The 20,841-nt window shown below is 43.0% G+C and overlaps 1 protein-coding gene and 1 long non-coding RNA gene across 4 annotated transcripts in view; one reads left to right on the forward strand and one right to left on the reverse strand.

The window, feature by feature from the left end:
- Nucleotides 1-12,097, reverse strand: part of BCHE (butyrylcholinesterase) — a 45,796-nt gene extending 33,699 nt beyond the window's left edge. The window contains exons 1-2 of one of the 3 annotated variants that reach the window (XM_064385167.1): nt 11,942-12,097; nt 3,860-3,922 (exon numbers count right to left, since the gene is read on the reverse strand). The gene's annotated coding sequence lies outside the window, so the exon portion shown is untranslated. Of the gene's footprint in view, nt 1-2,378; nt 2,517-3,859; nt 3,923-11,941 lie in introns of those variants that run through there. The other 2 variants (XM_064385170.1, XM_064385165.1) reach the window with 2 other exon arrangements.
- LOC135278599 (uncharacterized) lies at nt 1,408-14,650 on the forward strand. The gene is made up of 3 exons (XR_010346050.1): nt 1,408-1,557; nt 8,911-9,036; nt 13,970-14,650. It is a non-coding gene; the product is annotated as an uncharacterized LOC135278599 (long non-coding RNA).
- Nucleotides 14,651-20,841: the final 6,191 nt, after the last annotated feature.

Raw genomic sequence — 20,841 nt, forward strand, 5'->3', positions numbered from 1 at the left:
GAGGTCGAATCAGGAAGGGAAAACTTCAGTGCAGTGCTGGAGAACCTGGCAGAACTCACAGACCTCAGCTGGGGAGAGGGGTTTTAGTGGCTGCAGGAATGTTCTGATTCTCTGCTCATTTTCTCCCTTTTGCCTGCAGGCAGGTTCAGTACAAAATGCATGAAGAGAGTCCAGGGCCTGAAAGACTTTCTGTTTAAGCTGTCAGACCAAGGAGCCTTGGAAATTGAAAGATGTGCCCAAGATCATAACAAAATACTGGATTGTATTCAGACTCACAAAACTTAGGACACCACCATCCTTTCTGGTTTGTTTTAAATACCCCACTGTTACAGCTGCAGTTTTCTAGTTTTTCTCTCAATATACCAAAAATAAGGACTTTTTGATGGTAATCTTGACTAAAAGCATCATTTCCATCCATTCCCCACAACAAACAGAAGTCAGCCCTTGGGATTCAGAGGTCGCATTTTCTAGAAGTCACTACAAGCAATAACCAAAAGATGTTATGCAGAATATTCCTGGGCTCTTTATCTGGCAGCCATCCCCTGGGGAAAGAAAACCACTTGGGAACAGCCCGCCCAGGAACTGCCAGTGCTTCTTGTTGGAGCCACCAGCCCAGCTGTGAATCTTGTCTGCAAAATAATCAACCCCAAAGAGGTTTGCAGTGAGGGTTCTCTCTGGAAATGGATTCAGAAAGCACAGATGGAACCTCATGGCACAAACCCCTGTGCCTTCATTTTTGCCAAAGCAACAACTTGCTCATGCTGGAGAAAGCCCACAGGTGGGAAGGTGGGTGCTGCTGAGTTTCACATGGATTGCCTTCCCTCAGCTTCCATAAAACAGAATCACAGCATCATTAAGGCTGGCAAAGGCTCTCAGTCTATTTCCCAGAGCCCCTGGAGGAATAAAGCACGATGGTGAGGACTCGCTCAGTGAAAGCATTCAAGTGATTTTAATTTTCGTGTTCACGCCAAAAGGAAAAAAAAAAAAAAAGGGCAAATCCCATCATCAGCTGCTGAAAACATCAGAGGGTTTGAATATCACACAAAGAATTGGAAGTGCCTGTGGGGTTGTTTCTCTGATTGAGCCCATTTGTACCTGTATCACAAATGAGCGGCCCTCCCCACTGAAAGGCCATTTACCAATGGTTAGGATTTAACCATTGAAAAGGGAAAAGCAATTTGCTCACCCTCCTATGCTGCCTTTCCTCTCCTCCTCCTTTTATTCCATACCCCCTCCCCAAATTTTAGTGACTATTCATGTTGCCAAAATATCTGCAGTGATGTCCTTTCTCGCAGAGTGTAAATTAATTCCTCTAGTAAATGTTAACAGCAGCTGTAAAACAGCAAAATAAAATAACACCAAGAAAAGCAATCAATAAAAATCTGTGCAAAAATTAGATAGTGGTGCATGAGATAGGAAAGGGCCTGAATCTGAGTATTTTACAGAGAAACCTGGAAGCTATTCCAGAGAAGATGGGCAAGGAGTAAAATTTATCAAATGTTGCTGGGATAATTAAACCAGAACAGACAGGAAACAAGATGTTTGACCAAAGGGAATGTAAGTGAATGGATCCAGCTCTTTCTGTGCTTCCCAAATCATTGTCCCTCTGGGCTTAGGTGATCCCTGAGTGTCACCATGCAAATGATTTGGGGTGTAAGTACATCCTCTGACGGAGGCATGGGCAAGCTCCATGGAGTCGGGGATGTATCTTTGGGGCAAGGCCACTTGGCTTTAGGAGGAGGCAGTTTTGGTGTTTCTATGGCGATGGGAGGTGCGGGCAGCCCTGGCAGTGGGGGACAGTCTCAGGAACAGTGTGGCGCTGAGTCATGTTCCAGCTGAAATGGCGGCACGGTCTGAGTTCTTGTAGCAGCCCCACGGCACTGGCACAGGCCCTGGGCCCTCCAGTGCCACACTACATCTGTGGGGTGCCAGCACTGGGCCCTCCAGTGCCACACGACATCTGTGGGGTGCAGTCAGGGGGCCCTCCAGTGCCACACGACATCTGTGGGGTGCAGTCACTGGGTCCTCCAGTGCCACACTACATCTGTGGGTGCAGTCACTGGGCCCTCCAGTGCCACACGACATCTGTGGGGTGCAGTCACTGGGCCCTCCAGTGCCACAGTACGTCTGTGGGGTGCAGTCATGGGGCCCTCCCGTGCCACACTACATCTGTGGGGTGCAGGAACTGTGGGCACTCCAGTGCCACACTACATCTGTGGGTGCAGTCACTGGGCCCTCCTATCCCGCACAGCATCTTGAGGGTGCAGTCACTGGGCCCTCCAGTGTCACATGACATCTGTGGGGTGCCAGCACCGGACACTCCGGTACTGTACAGCATCCTGGCATGGGCACAGCCCTGTCGCCAGCCATGGCTCTACCTGCTGCCAGGACTCCGCTGCTCCCCTGTGTTTCGTTGCGCTCTGAGGCCCTGCTGTGCAGGGGGATTGTGAAAAACAGCTTGCTGGGGGACAGTGCCAGCGTGGGGGGTGCATTTAGGGTGGCTCGGCCACATGGAGCTGCATGGCTACACATGGCAGCCATTTCATCCAGCCGCGTGTGCCGGGGCTTGGAAAGGCACCCATCCCCCCAATAACTCCTCCAGTGCCCAGTCCTCACCATATGCCTCGACATTTAACAGTCTTAATAAATCAAAGATAAGTTTCCATGGCTTTATAACTCTTATCGCATTTTCATCACCTCTGGAGGCAGTTGAATTATAAATTGGCCAGTTCATCCCCAGGTAGTAAACTCAAAAGCAGCTTCTTTAGTTGTGTCCATGGTTTTTAGCCCATGTAGGAGTGGTTGGACTCTAGCATCTTGAAGGGTTTTTCCAACCTTCCATGATAGGAAGATGTCCCTGATAGTACATTAAATTATTCCTGACAATCCTTTGTGCTAACATGAAAATGTGGAATAACTCTGTGAAACAGCAGGGAAGGAGAGTAGAGAATTAACCCTGTTGGTGCTGCCTCAGGCATCACCCAGCACCCACGGCAGATGTCAGCTCAACCCAGCTGATCTGAGCTCCTCCATGCAGGCATCAACACTGTCTGCTGCTCCTGAGCAAAGCACAAATCAGTGCCTGAACTGATGGGTAATAATTACAGAGTGATCAAAGCACATCAGACAGGGAGACCTGACATGCCCGTGCTTGCCAAGGGTTTTAGACATCTGAAAAATACTCTGGTTTCTCCAGGCTGACGCAGGATATGTAGGAAGCTGGGACAGCTTCCATCTCAGGAGTTTCTGTCCATGGTTATGGTTAGATGAGGCACAGCTCAACATCCTTCCCATGGCTGCTCCAGAGGGATTCAGGAACTGCATCACCTCCCTGTGCCTCAGTGTGATACAGGGAAAGGTTGTGACCAGCAGCATTTGGTATTTGATAATTTTGTCCTCTACTTCAGCACTCAAGGAAAAGAAGACAATTTCCTTCCTTCCTTCCTTCCTTCCTTCCTTCCTTCCTTCCTTCCTTCCTTCCTTCCTTCCTTCCTTCCTTCCTTCCTTCCTTCCTTCCTTCCTTCCTTCCTTCCTTCCTTCCTTCCTTCCTTCCTTCCTTCCTTCCTTCCTTCCTTCCTTCCTTCCTTCCTTCCTTCCTTCCTTCCTTCCTTCCTTCCTTCCTTCCTTCCCCTCCCCCTGCCCCATTCTACACTTTCCCAAAACTCTTTCTACAATTTCTCAGAAATATCCTCACTGCTGTTCAGAGTATTTTGTCCTATTTACGTAAAAATGTGTTTCTTTTGTAATAAACCAAAGCATTATTTTCAGGAATTTCAGCAGAATTCATATACATTGGGTCACAATAACGTAAGAGAAAAGAGAAAGCTTTAGTCAGTTTAAATGCATGAATCACACACACCTGCAGTGGACTCCAGTGCTTTCTTGAGAGTGATTGTGAGTCATTCCTCAGCCATGGACCGGGCTAAAGGACAAAGAGAAAGCAATGAGACACCTCAGCATTCCCGTGTGGAGACAATCCCATAGGAATATTCACTGCATAAAAATAATGAGCCTTTTGCTCCAAAGCACTTCAGTCCTCCAGTGGCGTTGAAAATCTCTTTGCCCTGAGCTCCAAAGCCACACAGGTGAAATCAAAGGTTCTTTGTATTAAATTAGGCAGGACTGAGCTTAACTCAGGGACTCCCATTCCCTGGAAGTGCCCAAGGCCAGGCTGGATGGGGGTTGGAGCAACCCAGGGTGGTGGAAAGTGTCCCTGCCCATGGCAGGGGTGAAACTGGATGAAATTAAGGGTGCTTTCAAACCCAAACCTTTCTATAACTCTTTTATTCCATGAAACCCCTCTCTAGTCACAGTCAGTGGCTTTTGTCCCATCCCACATGATCAGAAAATGAAATGAACATGTAGTTTGCAAGATGTTTTGTTCAGCACCCACATCTGCATTGCTGGCAATCACACAGCCTGTGCTTCACAACCAAGCAAACAGAAAATGTAATTAATTTTATTTGAAAATTTTCTCTGAGCAATTTGCCACCCGTTTCATTTCACTGCCACCTCAGAAGTTACACTCTGACCAACGCCACTTCCCCTGAAGACACACAAGAAAGAGAATAAATATTGTTATTGGTATCTGAATATTCAGTCTATGTAAATGCATTATATACTTTGCTTGGCATTGTCATAATAGAAAAAGCAAGGCAAACTTGCTTTTTTTTTTTTTTCTGCTCACACTTTCCTTTCGTCCTTTTTTTTCCCCCAAATTTTTCATAGTACATTGCAATGTTTTTTGTTTTTTTTTCCTCTCACTTATATCCCTCTAGTTATTATCTTGAAAGCAAAATTCAGATATATGCAGCACCTTGAGGTTTCAGAATCAGGGATGTAGGGAAGGACCTGTTACTTCACCTTTTTTGCATATGCCCTTGCAGTCTGCTGGTTTCTATTTATTCTGAAAAACTCGGGTAAAAATGGAACCTTACAAATGAATTAAAGAAAACAGGCTTCAGTTCTGTGCAGGCAACGAGCTGGGTTCTGGGGAAGGGAAATTCCTCTGCAGATCCTGATGCATTGGAATAACCAGAAACCACCAGGTTGTGCTGTTGCCCTTAAGCAATGCACATCACCACAGAGCTGTGCTCAGCTCCTGGCTCCAGTTTGTCTGGGAAGACCCTGAAATCCTGGAAAACCACTTCCCTCAGACTCATTTTCACTTGTGATTATGCAGCTTAGTATTTTTCACCCAATTTTGGCTCACTTTGAAAGCCACTGGTAGTATTTGCTGGCCATGAAATTCGGGTAGGAAAAAGAATAAAAATAAACAGAAAAAACAAAAGTATTAAAATAACAAGAATGAAACAATAAAAATGAAATAAATAAAAATAAATCAGCCATCAGCATAACCTTAGGATGTAAACACTGAACAGCTCACCCAAAAACTGACAGGTTTTTGACAGTTTATACCCAACCTATTTATTTTTCTTGCAAACTTCTAAACAAAATCAATCTTTTCAGATTGCACATTTTTTAAGTACACCACAGCTAAACTGATCAGATTTGTTCCTACAGGACTGAGCACCTCAGGCAGTGGAGTGACCCAGAGTTACTTTCCCACTCTGATTAAAAAGATGTTTTAATTGCAGAGGAGGAAAACCAGTTTTCATTAAATAAAGGCTATTCAAGAATGGCCATGCAGAATCTGAACAACGGTAAATCAATCAAATTATAAAATTACAGGATGGTTTGGGTAGGAAGGGACCTTATATATCATCCAGTGCCACCCCTGCCATGTCATGGACACCCCCCACTGTCCCAGGCTGCTCCAAGCCCCATCCAGCCCGGCCTTGGGCACTGCCAGGGATCCAGGGGCAGCCACAGCTGCTCTGGGCACCTGTGCCAGGGCTTCCCACCCTCACAGGGAACAATTCCTTCCCAATATCCCATCTAAACCTCTCCTCTCTTGGTTTAAAGCCATTCTCTCTTGCCCTGTCACTCCATGTCCTTACAAAAATTCCCTCTCAGTCTTATTTTAGGCCCTCCTTGAGAAGGGGCCACATAAAGTCTCCCCAGTGCCTTCTCTTTTCCGGGTTGATCAATCCCAGCTCTCCCAGCCTTTCCCCACAGCAGTGCTGCTCCATCCCTCTGATCATCCTAGTGCTCCCCCTGGAGTCTCTCCAAGTGTTGGGGAAGTTTGCAGAAGTAGAAGAGAAGCCAAGCACAGAATTACACAAGTGAATCTTTCTGGCCAACAAAAACCTGAATCCCAGTAAGAGGTGATGTTTTTGTCTCCTATTGCCACCCAGAGGTTGTTTCTTCTTTAAATTGACCTGAGCACTTTTTGCAACCTTGTAAACATTCAGAGTCCAGAACATCTGGTGCCAGATGCATGTGAAAAATTCCAGGAGCCAAGGAAAACTTCCTTGTGGTTTGCTTTTGAACCCACAACTTACCAGCCTCCCATGTGATAAAGGAAAAGACAAAACTGGCAAAGATTCAAGGCTGGATCCTGATTCTTTCCTTCAGAAATGCAGGTAATTGGATAAAACCAGTTTTAGGGGTTTGTGGCGTGACAGATGACCATTCCACCACACAAATCCAAACCAGGACCCCAAATCTTTAGATTTAGAGCAAATTACTGAAAGTCACATTTGCAGATGATTTACTTGAATTTACATCACTGAGCATCTGATTGTTTATTCTCCTCTAACATTCACAAAGATTTTAGGATTCTTCCCCAACTACCCTTGAACTTTTTCCCTGGTGCTGGGGAGCTTCTCCGCGTTGTGCGCTTTCCTTCTCAGCGGATGCAACACCCACCATCTCCTACCTTCCCTCAAAGCACTCCAAGGAAAAAAGCTTTTAGCTCAGCTTGAAAAGAAGAAGGAGGAAGAATCCTTTTTCTTTCATGCACCTCGGTGGGAATACAGCAGACCAGGAGTTGTTAGAACACAAGGAACACAACTCAGGTTATTCAGCTCCCAGGTGGGAGCTGGGGCTGTCCTGGCTTGTAGAGCACAACTTCAGTAGCAGATTATGTGCTGCACAGTGCTTTTCTCTCCTAAAATAGTCTCCCGAAGGATACAACCAGATTTTTTTAGCTACTGAAATTCACAGCATCACTTCAGAGCCTGCTCCTGTCCATCTATTTCACCGAGATGTGAATCTGTCCTTTCACAAAGAGGGTAATTATATGTTGGGCATTTTCAGATTTCCTCCTGTCTAAATTATCGACAAGCAGCTGCTGCTATGTCGAGTTCAGAGTCTCAGATGGGTTGATAAATGTGAATATTTAACTCCAGAATATCTACAAAGTGGGGAAAGAGGGGGAACTCCTCGCTCTTTCTTTGGACTCGTTCAAAATCTTGCCCCACAGACCTGTTGAGTGCCATCAGGAAGATCCACAGAATTAAAGCAATCTGAAGGAGATCACCCAGTGCTGGTTTTAGAAGGCTTTTGACCCAATCCATCCCCAAAGCCTATTAGGGAAATTTGAAAACTGCAGGGTAAAAGGTAATTTTCTCGATGGATTAAAATGCATTGGTGAGATACAGAAAACAAAGGAGAAGAAAAAAGTTCCAATTCTTGCCATACAGAGAGGTTAATGTGGAGTGCCCCAAGATTTGCTGCTGGGATGGATTTTTTTGTCCCTTTAAATCCCTGGCATAATGCAAGAAGTCCTGGCTTACTCAGCAAATATTCTGCACTTCTCTTCTGCAATAAATCCTGGTGCTTGCTTTAGCTCAGGCTCCTGAGCCCCAAATTGTAACAGCATCCCAAGACAGCCAGGGCACACCAGGAGGGAGCTCAATCTCCATGTAGTTCCACTTCACTAGAAATATCCCAAGGGGGAAATCTGTATTATTTGTGATTTCTTATAAATCAGATCAAAGACATTTTTTCTTTTAAACATCCTGCCAGTCTGAAGCTCTGCAAGGTAGATAAAACATATTTTTTCCCTTGTATATATATACATTATGGGGGCTATGCTGGTGCTGTGGAAAATGTTGCTGTTATGTGTGAATGAATGGCATCAAAAAGATTCTTTAAATCCAAAGTAAACTTTGTCTTGAAGGTTTAAGTGACACCACGAATGTGTGCAGATGTTCAGCATGGAAATAAGCCAGCAAATGGAGCCAACTGGAAAAAACAGTGAAGGAACTTCCATCCAGATAAAGATTTATGAGTCTACCAATAGAGATACTAATGGATTCAGAGGTGGATGTTTGGCTGATAAAAAAAAAAAAATTAAGCAACTCAGTAAAAATGTCTTGGCTTATTCTTCAAAACCATCCCAAAATGGTTAATGTGTTTCATGGCAAAAAGATGAAGCCCAAATAAATGTTTGGTGTTATTGCACATCCTCTTGATTTTGAATTGTTTCAGTCAAGAGACAGAAGATATGGAAAATGTTCTGAAGGAGCAGACAGGAATGTCTTCAGGGCAGCAAGAGCTCTGAAAAGTGTAAAAGCAGTTTTACACAGGGCTCTGCTCCTTTTTGACCATTTCAGCTGTGCCATGTCCCAAAAGGCGACAAGCTGCCATAGGCACGGTGGTCAGAGAAACCTGACTCAAACATCCTGGGCACATAAAACGAGATAAAAATCCTGAATACAATGAATGCTCACTATTCAGAACAGAAATTGATTAATGGTCAGTCCAAATGTTCTCTTGGAGGTGTTATTTCATAGGCACCACAGCAGCAAGAACTGACAGAAAACAAAGATGAATATTCAATTTTCATTGCCAGTTGATGCAGTCATGATCTCAGAAAATCAAATTTGATATGTGGGACTCTGGAATATTTTAATTTGCATTATAAATAATGCTGCCTGGTGGAGGACACCTAAACTACCTAATTTTTCTAAAAATGTGTTGGGAGCTTTCCCAACTTGCACAGTACTTTTACCCTTTTGAGAATAATGGAGAGCTGAAGCCAATAATTGTATTTTATTTCAGGTTTTGTGTAGCACATGCAAAGAATTCACCTTCTATTCAAGATTAGCAGTTGAGAAGTTTTGATGGTCCTTTATGGAAGAGCATTTGACAGTCACTTATGATTGGAAACTTTACTGCCCTTTCCAGGTAAACCTACACAAATCCCTTTTTATTATAAATTTTGCAATTTCTTCCCTTTCTTAATGGGAAGAAATTGTAAAATACACTACATGCATTTTACACTTATATGAAGGAAATACATTTCTAAGCAACTCCAACCTATTTTCAGCTTTTTGGGGATAAGAAAAAAAATTACTTTCCTCCCATCATCCAAGTAAACTTTGTCCACCCTGTCCTTATTTCAAAGCTTCACTCTTGATGTGGAAATATGAAAACTATTACAACTTTTTTTTTCATTTTATGTCTTTGAGGTCAGTCTGGTAGAGCACAGGTCATCAAAAATGATAGTGCCACCAAGACATAAAAAGTAAATAGTTTGTGTAAAATACACACACACAGAGTGGAAACTTCTCCAGACACACAATTTCTTTTCAAAAAGCTGCTTGATGTAATTCCATATTGACTGAAAGGATTTGCAGGGGAAAATACATCCAAATTAAAATCAGCCACTTTAAAAACATGGAAAGAAAATTGCTGTGTAACAGCCACACTTCTGCCAGAGAAACCCGAGTGCAGAAAAGGGAAGAGAAGCCTTTCTGAGGGTTTTACAGCTGGGAAAGCCTGGGAACTTTATTTTTCAGAATTCTTAGAAATGCAATGATTTGCTGCTATTGCTCCGTGAAACAAGAGTGCTGCTTATGGAAAAGTGTTTATGCAGAGATTGAGAATCTGAGGAGCTCTGGAGCAGCCTGGCTTCTCCAGGATCCAAAAAACCTGAGCACAAATCTATAAAATGGCATTAATCCAGGAGGAAGAATGCAAAGATTTAACCAAGCAGCACTGCAGGATCACAGGTGTTAATCAGCTGGGTTACCTGCAGCATCGACCTCACAGCTGCAGCAGGTAATGATTAACTTCATTAATTGTGCCAGCCCTGGCTGCTGCAGGTGCCCTTGGGGTCAGCTGGGAGAGAAAAGGGAAGGGAGAAGGGGAAAACTGAGCACTGTGTCCTGAGGAAGCTGGAGAAGAAGAAAGAGCCACTCCTCAGGGCTATCAGGCAGGTTACATTAATAATTGGAAATTTTAACTGCAAAAGCTCTGGGGTGTTGATGCCTTTTATCAGGACTACCTAAAACCAGAGGGCAGCCAGAGTGCAGGGAATAAAAAGCAGTTCTGTTTATTGCAGGCCCTTCAGGTACATCCAGGGCAGGCCAAGCCCCCCAGGGCTGCACCCAAAATGCTCCACGGCTCACGGGTTTCACACTTGGATAAGTTTGGGCCATTTGCATTTTGGGGGTTCATCCTCCAGTTCCAGCTTCAGCTCATGCAGTCACTGACCCCCAGTTTGCTCCCCCAGCTCACTTTTGTTTCCATCTCTGGCCCTGAGGCAGGGAGGTGTCCTTGACTGCCAGGCCTGGAGAGGAATTGTTGTGTCTGCCCAGGATGGGAAAGCAGCAGCTGGCACTGGGTGTGGAGCTCAGAGTTACACACTGAAGAGCTGCAGGGGTACAGACACATGGAAATAGAAAAGGTCAAATCCTAAGGCATCAATATCAGCAGGGCCTTGGTGAGCTGTGACCAAGGTTTATCTGCAAAGACCCTCCAAAGGAGCTTCCCCAGCCCTGAAATCTCAGAGCAGAAGTAAGAAGCAGGTTGGAAGTGATGGCTAATCTCAAGGTCTGAGCTTTGCTGCTCTCATGGCACAGCCACAGCACAAAGAAGAACACTCCTGAAGTATCAACCCTCTGGCCACCCACCCTCCTGTGCCCTGGAGGAGCAGGAGATGAGCTCAGAGGGGAGTGCTCCACTTCTGGTGTTTGTAACACACCTGCACAGACCCCTGAGAGTGAGATCAGAAGAAAGCAGGAGCTGCAAATCACAGCACAGCTGTGCATTGATTACAGCTGGATTTTTGATGCTTGGGAAACTCCCACTGGGATCAAGCAATGGACTTAAAAAATATTTCAATTCCACCTTGATGCCCTGCTAACACTTTAAAGAGAAAAGAGTGTGTGCAGTTTCATGATCTTGTTGGTTTGCATCACACAATGCTAATTGTCCCTCCAATACTCCTGTGCAGTTTTAAGGTTGACATTGATTTTTTTGACCACACTAGATCTAGACAATGTCTCTTCCTCCCCTGCAGCTCTGCTTGTTCCTACACTGTTCCCCTTTGCATGGGGGTGACCCCCCATAAGCTGGGTGCAAAGCATCCTGGCCTTTCCCTGTGCCTGTGAATTTTGTAGAACCCCTCAGCATCCCCCAGTATTACACAGAGGTGTTTGCTTTCTGGGGTCGTCTAAGGTGAGATTTCTCAGCATTTAAACATGACTGTAAATTATTGCAACATATTTAAGTGCATATCCATTCTTCAGAGCAGTTCTTGTACAAACTACTCCAGTGGGTGTCACCCCTGCCCATGGCAGAGATGATCCTTAAGGTCCCTTGCAACCCAAATATTTCTAGGATTATTCATTTTGCTTTTAGGACCAACACCATGACATTTTCCCCCATCAGCAATCAGTTAATTGTCCTTTTTGGGGTTCCCACAGAGGAGGACCCTCCCAGTTTCCTGCTTTAATCCCAAACCCAGGGCCAGTCCTGTGCAGCAGCAGCTGCTGCAGGCTCTGGGTGCAATTCCATGGTTTTCCCGCATTCCTGGGGCTGACTGCAGCCCTGAGCACCCTCCAGCTGCTCTGCTCTGCTGCCAGCCCCAGTCTCCGTGGGACCAAGGAGGGGACAGTGCTAAAGGACACCACGGGGCCCCTCCAGCTGTGCTGGTCTCATCCTGCACCCACCGACATGGCAGAGATGTGCAGAGGCATCAAATTAACCCAGGAATGTAGGCGGGCAGCAGGGCTTTGTTTGTTCACCACAACCTCTCCCACTTTTAGCACTCTTGGGATTGAAAAGGAAGCAGAAAAACACCAACCTTGAGAGCTGGTTTTCCCCTCTGGCTGCTTCTTTCTTTGAATAAAGGAGTTTCCCTGGGCCAAGAGCTGACTGCCAAAGTAGCCAAATTATTTGTGCCCAGAATTGCCGGTTAACCTGTCAGATAAGCAGGAAGTTCAGGAGCCAGCAACACCACATGACTGCAAGGATATGCTATTTTTTATCTGTAAATAAGGTACTGCAGTAACGACACTCTGGCAAACAAGTGAATGAGCCACACGCACATTTCTGCTCAGCTCTGTTTGCACATCTGTGCTTTTCCCACTTTGCTGAGACCTTTCCCTCGTATTGCATATTTTTTATAGTTACTGATAGGACCAGGGTTTTGCATTTATTTTGAAATCCTTTCCAAGGTCCTAAAAAAGTGCACACGTGTTGATTTAATCATTTTATAAAACCATTTGGAGTTTTAATTCATGGGGTTGACTTGTCATTTGAGTGGAATTTACATTCCACATTGCTTTTATCAGAAATAAAGAAGCATTAACATCTAGAATAACTCAGTTATTCCATTTTCATGTCTGGTGTTTCTTGGCTGTTCAAGTGTGGGACATCAGCTCAGGGAGCTGCTGGAGCATTGAACTACTTCCTTTATCACTTCCCATTTTCTGACAAAAAACAAAACAGTTGTTTTGGGCTTGGTTTTTTGATTTTTTTTTAATACTGTTTTCTGTAAGCAAATTAATTGAATAGAAAACCTCCATAAAGAAAGTGTCTGAAAAATAATTCCAGTTGAAGAAACTCCACTGTTCAGTTCTCATCAGTTCTGCAGTGTTGTCACTCTCACGTGTCCCCCTGGTTGTATTCCCAGTCCTGTGTATATTTACCATGTGAATTTCAAAACCTTGAGTCTGAACCATTTATTGAGTCCTGAATTTTGGCCACCCAGAACAACCCAAGTTGTTCAGCAGGAGAGAACCCTTGGCTGGCTCCAGCTGCTTGCACAACCACGCCCAGCCTAAGGAGCTTGTTATCATGCTCTTGATCCCACTAAACGAAACATTAAATGTCTTTTAAAGGTTCAAAGGTGACCATGGCCAAAGTTGAAGAGGTGGTGACACTCAGGAAATTTCAAAGCCAGGCTGGTGGAGATAAAAGAGCTAAAGGGACCCCAAAGGAGTCTCCCCTGTGAAAATCCTGGGGGAGGTGATAGGAGCAGATGGGAGGAAAGCTGGGCCAGGGAAATGGGTTTGAGCTTGAAAAACTCATCAGGAAACTGGACTGGAGCCTCTCAATTGTGATTTCTCTTTATTTCTACAGCATATAAGAAAATGTGGCTTGGATTATGTAGTTTTTTCATTATATATTATTGCACCTAAGAAATACTTCACTAATGCCAACAGTGCATTATTTCATATAACTAACTACTGGCATTTTTATTTTGATTATTAGTGTGTGAAAAATGTTCCCTGAGACCACAATATTTCACCTCTGGATATCTGAATTTTCTGTGCACATTAAGACAGCTCTGCCTTTCAGTATTGTAATTTGGAAATATAATCTACACACACTTCACAAGAATTTACTGTCTCTCTTGATCCTTGACCTGTTTATATAGTAATTATTAACCAGCTTAATTCTGAGAACTCTGCTCGTGTTATGTTTTTACACAAGATATCTTGGCGTGATAAAATGATGCCTCATACAAGTCAAGGTTGTTTTTGCTCAACCAGAACAGCCACATTAATTCTAAATTCAGTGTAAACAAGAAGCAGAATAAATGTTTTCCAAGTAGAGGAACAAACCTGGCAAGGAATAAAACACATTCATTCTTTTAAGGTTCATAATACAAGTGTGTAGAAATACAGAATCTTGGTTTTCAGGAATGTCAGAGCATTTTACAGTCCATGGTTTATGTATTGTTTCCCCTTATATTTTGAGCTAATTCTTTACTTAACCAGCCTTAATCCTTAATCTGTTTCTTTCCAGGTATTTATAATTTGTGCGTATATCCAAGACTGAATTTAATTCGAGTCTGAATTGGTTCTGATCTTGAATGTCTTTTCAGGCAAGTGAAAATCAGAGCAGTGACTGCATTTATTGAGGAAAAACCAGCACAGAACCCCCCCCAGGAGCTCTGACTGCCAGAATTGTGGGGCTCCATTGATGCCAGTGCTGCTCTCAGAGTTTGTGTAAGGATCAGAAGAGTTACAGCTTTTAATAACTTATTATTACAAGATTTCTCACATCAGTGCTTCCCTGGCTTCAAGGAAGTCATCCCCTAAACCAAATACACTCAGCTTCATAACTTCCTCTACATAAAATATCTTTTCCAGGCATCCCACCTTCCTTTTCCAGGGTATTTTATGTATTCAGGATCAGCCTGGAAATTAGGCTGCAGAATTAAACAGACTGTTCCAATCAAGGGCTCAGCAATGCCCTGTGGACAGCTGCCACCTCCTCCTCCCTGCTTCTGCTCCTTCCTGTCCTGCTTTTGCCTTCAGGTGTTGTGTCCTTGCCTTTCCTGCAGCATTCTACTGACACTGAATATTCAGCTTCTCATCTCTGATTTCTGCAGTGCAGGACATGTTGATTTCTTTTATTCCAGGCATAAATTTATGGTGTTGCAGCTGTACAAAACGTGTTGTGCTGTAATAAAATCCATTGATTTACACGAAGACATGGAAAGCCTTCTCTAGTGTTTCCTTCATCCACAATTCATTGTGCATTAATATCAAATCAGGACAGAAAGGGCCAAGAAGTATTTTTAATGTTTTCTTCCATAGACTGTAGCAGTGTCTAAAGTCTAAAAACTGATTTATTGTTGCCTGAGCTCATTATTGATCATTAAAACTGGTATTAGAGTGAGTGAAGTCCTGTAATTTACCACACACTGAAATATCCAGTGTAAACAGTCATGCTCAAATCAAAATGAATAAACTTGGGATCATTTACACCAAGTGAGGACTGGCATTTCCCATGTTTACAAATATTTAGCTGCATTTAAAATTGCCTTTTCCATGCAGAAATGAGAAAAAAAAAGCCTTCCTGATTTATCATCTGAAATTTTTCTTTGCTTCCTACGTTTGGTGGAGAGCTGGGAACCAAAATGCAGGGGGTGGAAAAAGGCAGGAATTGCTGGATAGAAATAGCTCCCTTTCCTATCATGGACTGCGTGATGGAATAAAAGTCAGATTTCTGTATTTTTCTCTTTGATAAATATGTTTAGTCAAACTCTTTGCTCTGTGAATGAGTGGGCACATGCAAACAACAAACACATTTACTAATGGTTTTTAGTGTAGTAGTTTTAGAATCTAAAGATCTAATAAAAAAATGGGGTCAGAGAAGAAAAACTCCAGAAAGGGAGTCTTATAGCACTTCTAGACAGTATTTCCAGCAGAAAAAAAAGAGTATTCTGAGACAAATTGAGGTAAAAAATATCCTCTGCTAATAAATCTTTGGGTTACTGCTACGAATATCCCCATTTCCCACCCTAGTAAAGCATTTTATTTTTGCTTGAGCAGAACAAAGCTGTTTGAAGATATTGACTAGAGAAAAGGCTGTGATTTGAGAAAAGGCTGTGATCTCAGTCAGACAGGGGTGGGAGCAGATTGCACAATCAGAAGATATGAGGAGTGTTTATTCCTTATTAAGGACAATTTATCCTGTGATATTTCTGCATCTCCTGGTGTGGGCTTTAAAACACATGGAGCTTGCACAGGGAGAGGTCGGGAGAAGATCCCAATCTTTTCAAGGCAGATGCATTTCCTGGTGTCCTGGGGAATTGAAAAGGTTCCTCTCTGCATTTCAATAGCTGGCATTCAATCTGAGTTTCAGAAATCCCAGACCACAGGACTTCCATCTCCTCTATTATTCAACAGTTTAATATGCAGCATTTCCTGATATTTACATCAAATGTCTTTCTTCCCTCATAATATATTCCCTTCACCTGTTAAACTCCTTCTGCCATGTAACAGAGTGAATAATTATTATCCTTTATACAGGCTTAGGTCCTCAGACATTTCAAAGCTGTTATTGTGCTCCTGTTTATTCCTTATTTGGCCAAATTATAACTGCTTAATTCCCTTCATTTTTCTTCCCACTTCAGTTCTCACAAAACCCCTTCATTTTTTATTCTGTCTCCTCTCTGATTTGCTGCCAATGTAACATCTTTTTGGGAGAGCATCTCTTATGGCTGCATGCAGTGGCCAGAGCAAGGTTGCAGATAATCCCTGCTTTGGGACTGCCAGCCATGTCCAAAACCCTTTGAAGTCCATGGCTGCACTTCCATGGGATGCAAAGGGCACTGGATCCTCAACTTGCATTTTGCTTTTTCTAATTCCTGTAGCATCCTTCTGCTCTCTTATCCATTGCCACTCTTCCATTCCCTAAAAGATAAACTACTGTTCATCTTTTGAGTTACTCTGCTTTGTGCTGGTTTTGGGTTTGCAGTAAAATAATTTTCTTCCCTTGATGAATCTGTTTTGGCCATGTTTTATCCATGTTTCCTGCCAATCCTTTTTCATTTCACTCCCCTTATTGACATCCATCTAGGATGGGCATAATCTGTGCATTTAATTGTGATCTTGATTCTATCTTTTTTCTAAGCCATTAATGAAGATACAAAGTAAACTCAGACTCACAACCAGTGAATGTTTATTATGTCCACCCCACTGGACATTTCCACCCATCTTGTTACCAGCTGTTTATCAGCATCTTTTTCATTTGTGCTTTAGCCAATATTCAACCCACACACCATTGTCTGCAGCCAAGCTGACTTGAATTAATTTTTCAATTAAGATTTCATGAGCCAGTGTCAAATGCTTTACTAAAATCCAAGTATCTGTCAACTCCCATATTGAGATTTTTTCTGGTTTTATTTTATTTGACTTCTTTTCCCTCGCTCCCTCTGTTTAAAGCTAATTCTTTATACAAAGACATCAGCAACTCTTCCATGTCTGCTTCACTTTGAAATTGTGTCAAAAGTAGGCTGAAGTGTCTGTTTGCCCAAAGTCCACCCAGCTCAGGGTTTGCAGAACATGAAAAGACTTTTCTCTCCTTCACTCTGCAGTGACTGGGGTGGGCTGAACCAGGGTTTTCTGCCTAAATCCTCTCTGATTCCCAGTTCTCTCCATTAGTTTCATTCACACAGCCAGAAAACACCTTCTGTCCATCCCTTATCACACAAACAGCAGCAGATGAAGCTGTAATTCCACTCACTGATTTTTATGCCAAAGAGAGAAATCTTTCTCCACCTCCAGCCATCCCCTGGTGTCTGTGGTGTGCCCAAAGTACCAAACCCAGGCTCCTGAAATCCAGGGGCCTCTTCCTGAAAGAGTCCAAAGATCTGAATTTATACAATCTCATTGCTGGACATTCATCCTCTGTTTCTGTTGTTTTCAGAGGGACTAATCATGCAGTGAAGTGCTGTTCTTGTTAATTAAAACAGTCCAGCCTGGCTATTTTAGAGCTGCTCTGTGTAGTATTTAGATATTATTTAACATCTAGTGAATTCCTTTCATTCACTGAAAATATAAAAATAATTACTCTTGTCTGTATTAACACACTGTACCCTCAGTCTTTACTAAGGAACTTCTATGTGGGTAAATAAACAGCAACTTTCTATGAACTTTCTTTCATGTCCAAGTAAATCTCCAGCCACCAGGATGAATCTCTAATTAATTCACAGTAACCAGTTATAAGGTGCTCCTTCATTAATTCTGGAAGGGTATTACCAGAAAAGCATTTTATAATGTATTCAAACACCTGCCAACAGAAAGGAACCAATAAGCAAGTTTTGAAGAATTAAAATGCTTTCTCCCTTCATAAGAAAAATACAGGGGGACCATCAATACCCAATTTTTTAGTAGCCAGACACTTAGATTAATCACTGAAGGATTATGTATTTCCTCTTAAAAAAACAGATTTGAATCTATGAAAGATTTAAAGAGGCTTTTGAATAATGAAGAAACTCATTGAAATTAAAGAAAGCCAATGGCTTCTATTTTATTGCAAACATATTTTAAGGCTTGACAAGAGTTGCAGTGTTCCCCTAATTTTTGCTGTAAAAGGGAAGTAAAACAACTGTTTATTGTGGCAATACTTCATAGTGCCCTACTTCTGTAAATTGTCTTTAAGCTCTAGGGTAAGGAGGGAACATTCATGTTTTTAAATTGGATACAAAAGCTTTTTCTATGCAGCGGCTGCTGGAGCATGAATTGCCACACAGAGACTCCAGATTTATCGAAACACACTGATGCTCAGCAAGCTGGCAAGGTTTTTCTGCCTTGCTTTACCTGCAGTGCTTGTAGCTTGTGCTCCTTTTAAATGTTTTTTAATGTTTGGGGTGCAGAACACAGACCTTGAAAATGTTGTTGGAAATTCTCCTCGAAACAGCCCCAAAACCCTCAGAACCATCCCAAAGTTCTGCAGAGTTTCAGCACGGCTAATTTATAAAATAAATCGGCTGGCCAGGCAGAGGACACAATGTTCCACATGTGATAATGGGGACAGAATGACACTTATTAAAATTTCATGGGAGGTCAGGGAAGGTGGCACCGAGGGGAGTCACACAGGGACTGCCAGCAGGGAGGTCATTGGTGAGGGCACACCTCGAGTGCTGTGTCCAGCTCTGGCCCCTCAGTTTGGGAAGGACTTTGAGACACTTGAGGGCATCCAGAGGGGGCAACGAGGCTGGAGAGGGGCTGGGAACACAAACCCTGTCAGGAACCACTGAGGGAGCTGGGGGTGCTCACCTGGAGAAAAGGAGACTCAGGGGTGCCCTCATCGCTCTGCACAGCTCCTGAAAGGTGCCTGGGCTCAGCTGGGGCTGGGCTCTGTCTCCAGGAACTGGAAAGCACAGGGGCAATCCTAGATGACAAGGATGACTCTTACTTCACAGACAGAACAAGAGGACACAGTCTCAAGCTGCACCAAGGGAAATACAGGCTGGATATCAGGAAAAAGTTTTGCACAGAAAAAGTAATAAAGTTCTGGAATGGCTGCCCGGGGAGGTGGTGCAGTCACCATCCCTGGGTGTGTTTAACAAAGCCTGGATGTGGCACTGGGTGCCAGGGCTGAGTTGAGGTGTTGGGGCTGGGCTGGACTCAATGGTCTTGAAGGTCTCTTCCAACCCAGTGATTCTGGGAATTCTGTGAATTCTGTGAGGTGCTGCTCCCTCCAGGTGCCACCCAAGAGGGACTGAGGGTGGCTTTGCCTCATCCTCCAGGGACAGGTGACCACAGGTGACAAATGTGCCAGGTGGGTTTGGGTTGTGGGGCTGCAGGGGCAGCAGCTGAGCGCTCTGCAGGTGCTGGGAGGCTGCTCCTGCCTGCTCAGGATTGCAGCTGGCACCTGGAATAATGGCAGGGATGCGGGAGGGGAAGGGAGCTGGGACATCGGGGAGCCCCATTTGTGTGTGCGGCAGAACAAGATGCTGAGCAATTAGCCACTGAATAGCAATTAGCCACCAAATTAGCAATTAGCCACTGAATCGAGATCTCTGCTGCAGATACCAACCAGCTCTGGAAACTCCTTCCTCTTTTGTGCTTCCACTACACTTCCTTGGTTACTTGTCACAGGAGAGACTTTTAACTTTCCATTGGAAGGAAAACCATGTTTTAAGGCTATTAAGTGCTAATTATCAGATTGGAAGCACCTATTGCTTGCCTTATTTAAGGTCCTCCTGCTTTATTTTTTTTATTTATTTACTCATTTTAAGGTCCTACTCTTTCACTTATTTATTAATTGATTTATTTATTTTAAGGTCCTCCTGTTTCATTCATTTATTTATTTATTTCTGTATTTAAGGGCAGAAGGAGCAGCACAACTCCCATCTCTGAGAAGTTTCACTCAGAATTAGGGCTACTTGCAAGAAGAATTTTTGCATTCCCAAAGGGGAGGAAGGCTTCTTGTCAACTGCAAGATTAGCAATGCAGTCACTTGGTGTTTAAATAATAGGAGAGATTCTGGAACGTGAAAACGAATTAAGCCTTGCCATGGATGAGAAAGCCTTACCTGAAAATTTTGTTGTGTATTTAGAGCTTAGCAACAGATGCTGCATCTGGAAAAAAAAAAGGAATTTACAGAAAGGGATGGAGCTGCCTCTGCACCTCCCCCCAAACTGCTCCAAAACTCACAATAATTGCAAATTAGCTTCCAACAGAAGGAGCGTGTACAAGCACCAATAAGCAAGGGGAAACAACTTTTCCTTGTTTCTGAAATTAACACAAATATATTGGTTTAATTCACATTGGATTGTAACAGGAACAGTTTTGAAAATAACAAAGCATGTTCTTATTTGAGTTTAGGGCCTGGGTGTGAGATTTTTAAAATTTATTTACTTCAAATTCATTCATGGAACTTTGAATTTATTATAATAGAAAAAGCAGCAGTTTTCTTTATTGCTGTTTTCTGCTTGAAGAAATAAAACTGAAAGACATTTTTATCAATGTTTTTACTTCAGAAGAGACAGCAAAAACCACCTTTTTTTGGGACAGTTTTTAAATCCTATTTTTTAATAAATCCTATTTTTCTTCATAGGAAACTTGGTTGTCCCTGATATTAACACCATCCAAAAATTATTTCCAACAAAACTGAAAGTCTTCAGCTCTAACAGCCATATACTGTTGATAATTGGATTATGTCTTGGACTCTTTTCTAGGAAAGAGAGAGGTAAAACCCTTTTTATGAACTAGGCCTACAATGGATTAAACCTCAAGGCTGGGCTTAAAGAGGATGGAGCTGTGGCAGGTGAAGCTTTTATCATCCTCACAAAAGATAAGGGCAAGCAGGGGAGAAAAGGTGAGGAGGTGAGATACCCACAAATCAGGCTCTAAATACCTTCAAAAAATTGTATTTCTTACAGTAAGGAAAGAAACAGATCTCATCAAGTGATTTTTCTTTGTATTCAAATATATTATTATTTGTTTTTCCAAAAAA

This window comes from Passer domesticus, chromosome 11, assembly GCF_036417665.1.
Source record: "Passer domesticus isolate bPasDom1 chromosome 11, bPasDom1.hap1, whole genome shotgun sequence".
Taxonomy (NCBI): domain Eukaryota; kingdom Metazoa; phylum Chordata; class Aves; order Passeriformes; family Passeridae; genus Passer; species Passer domesticus.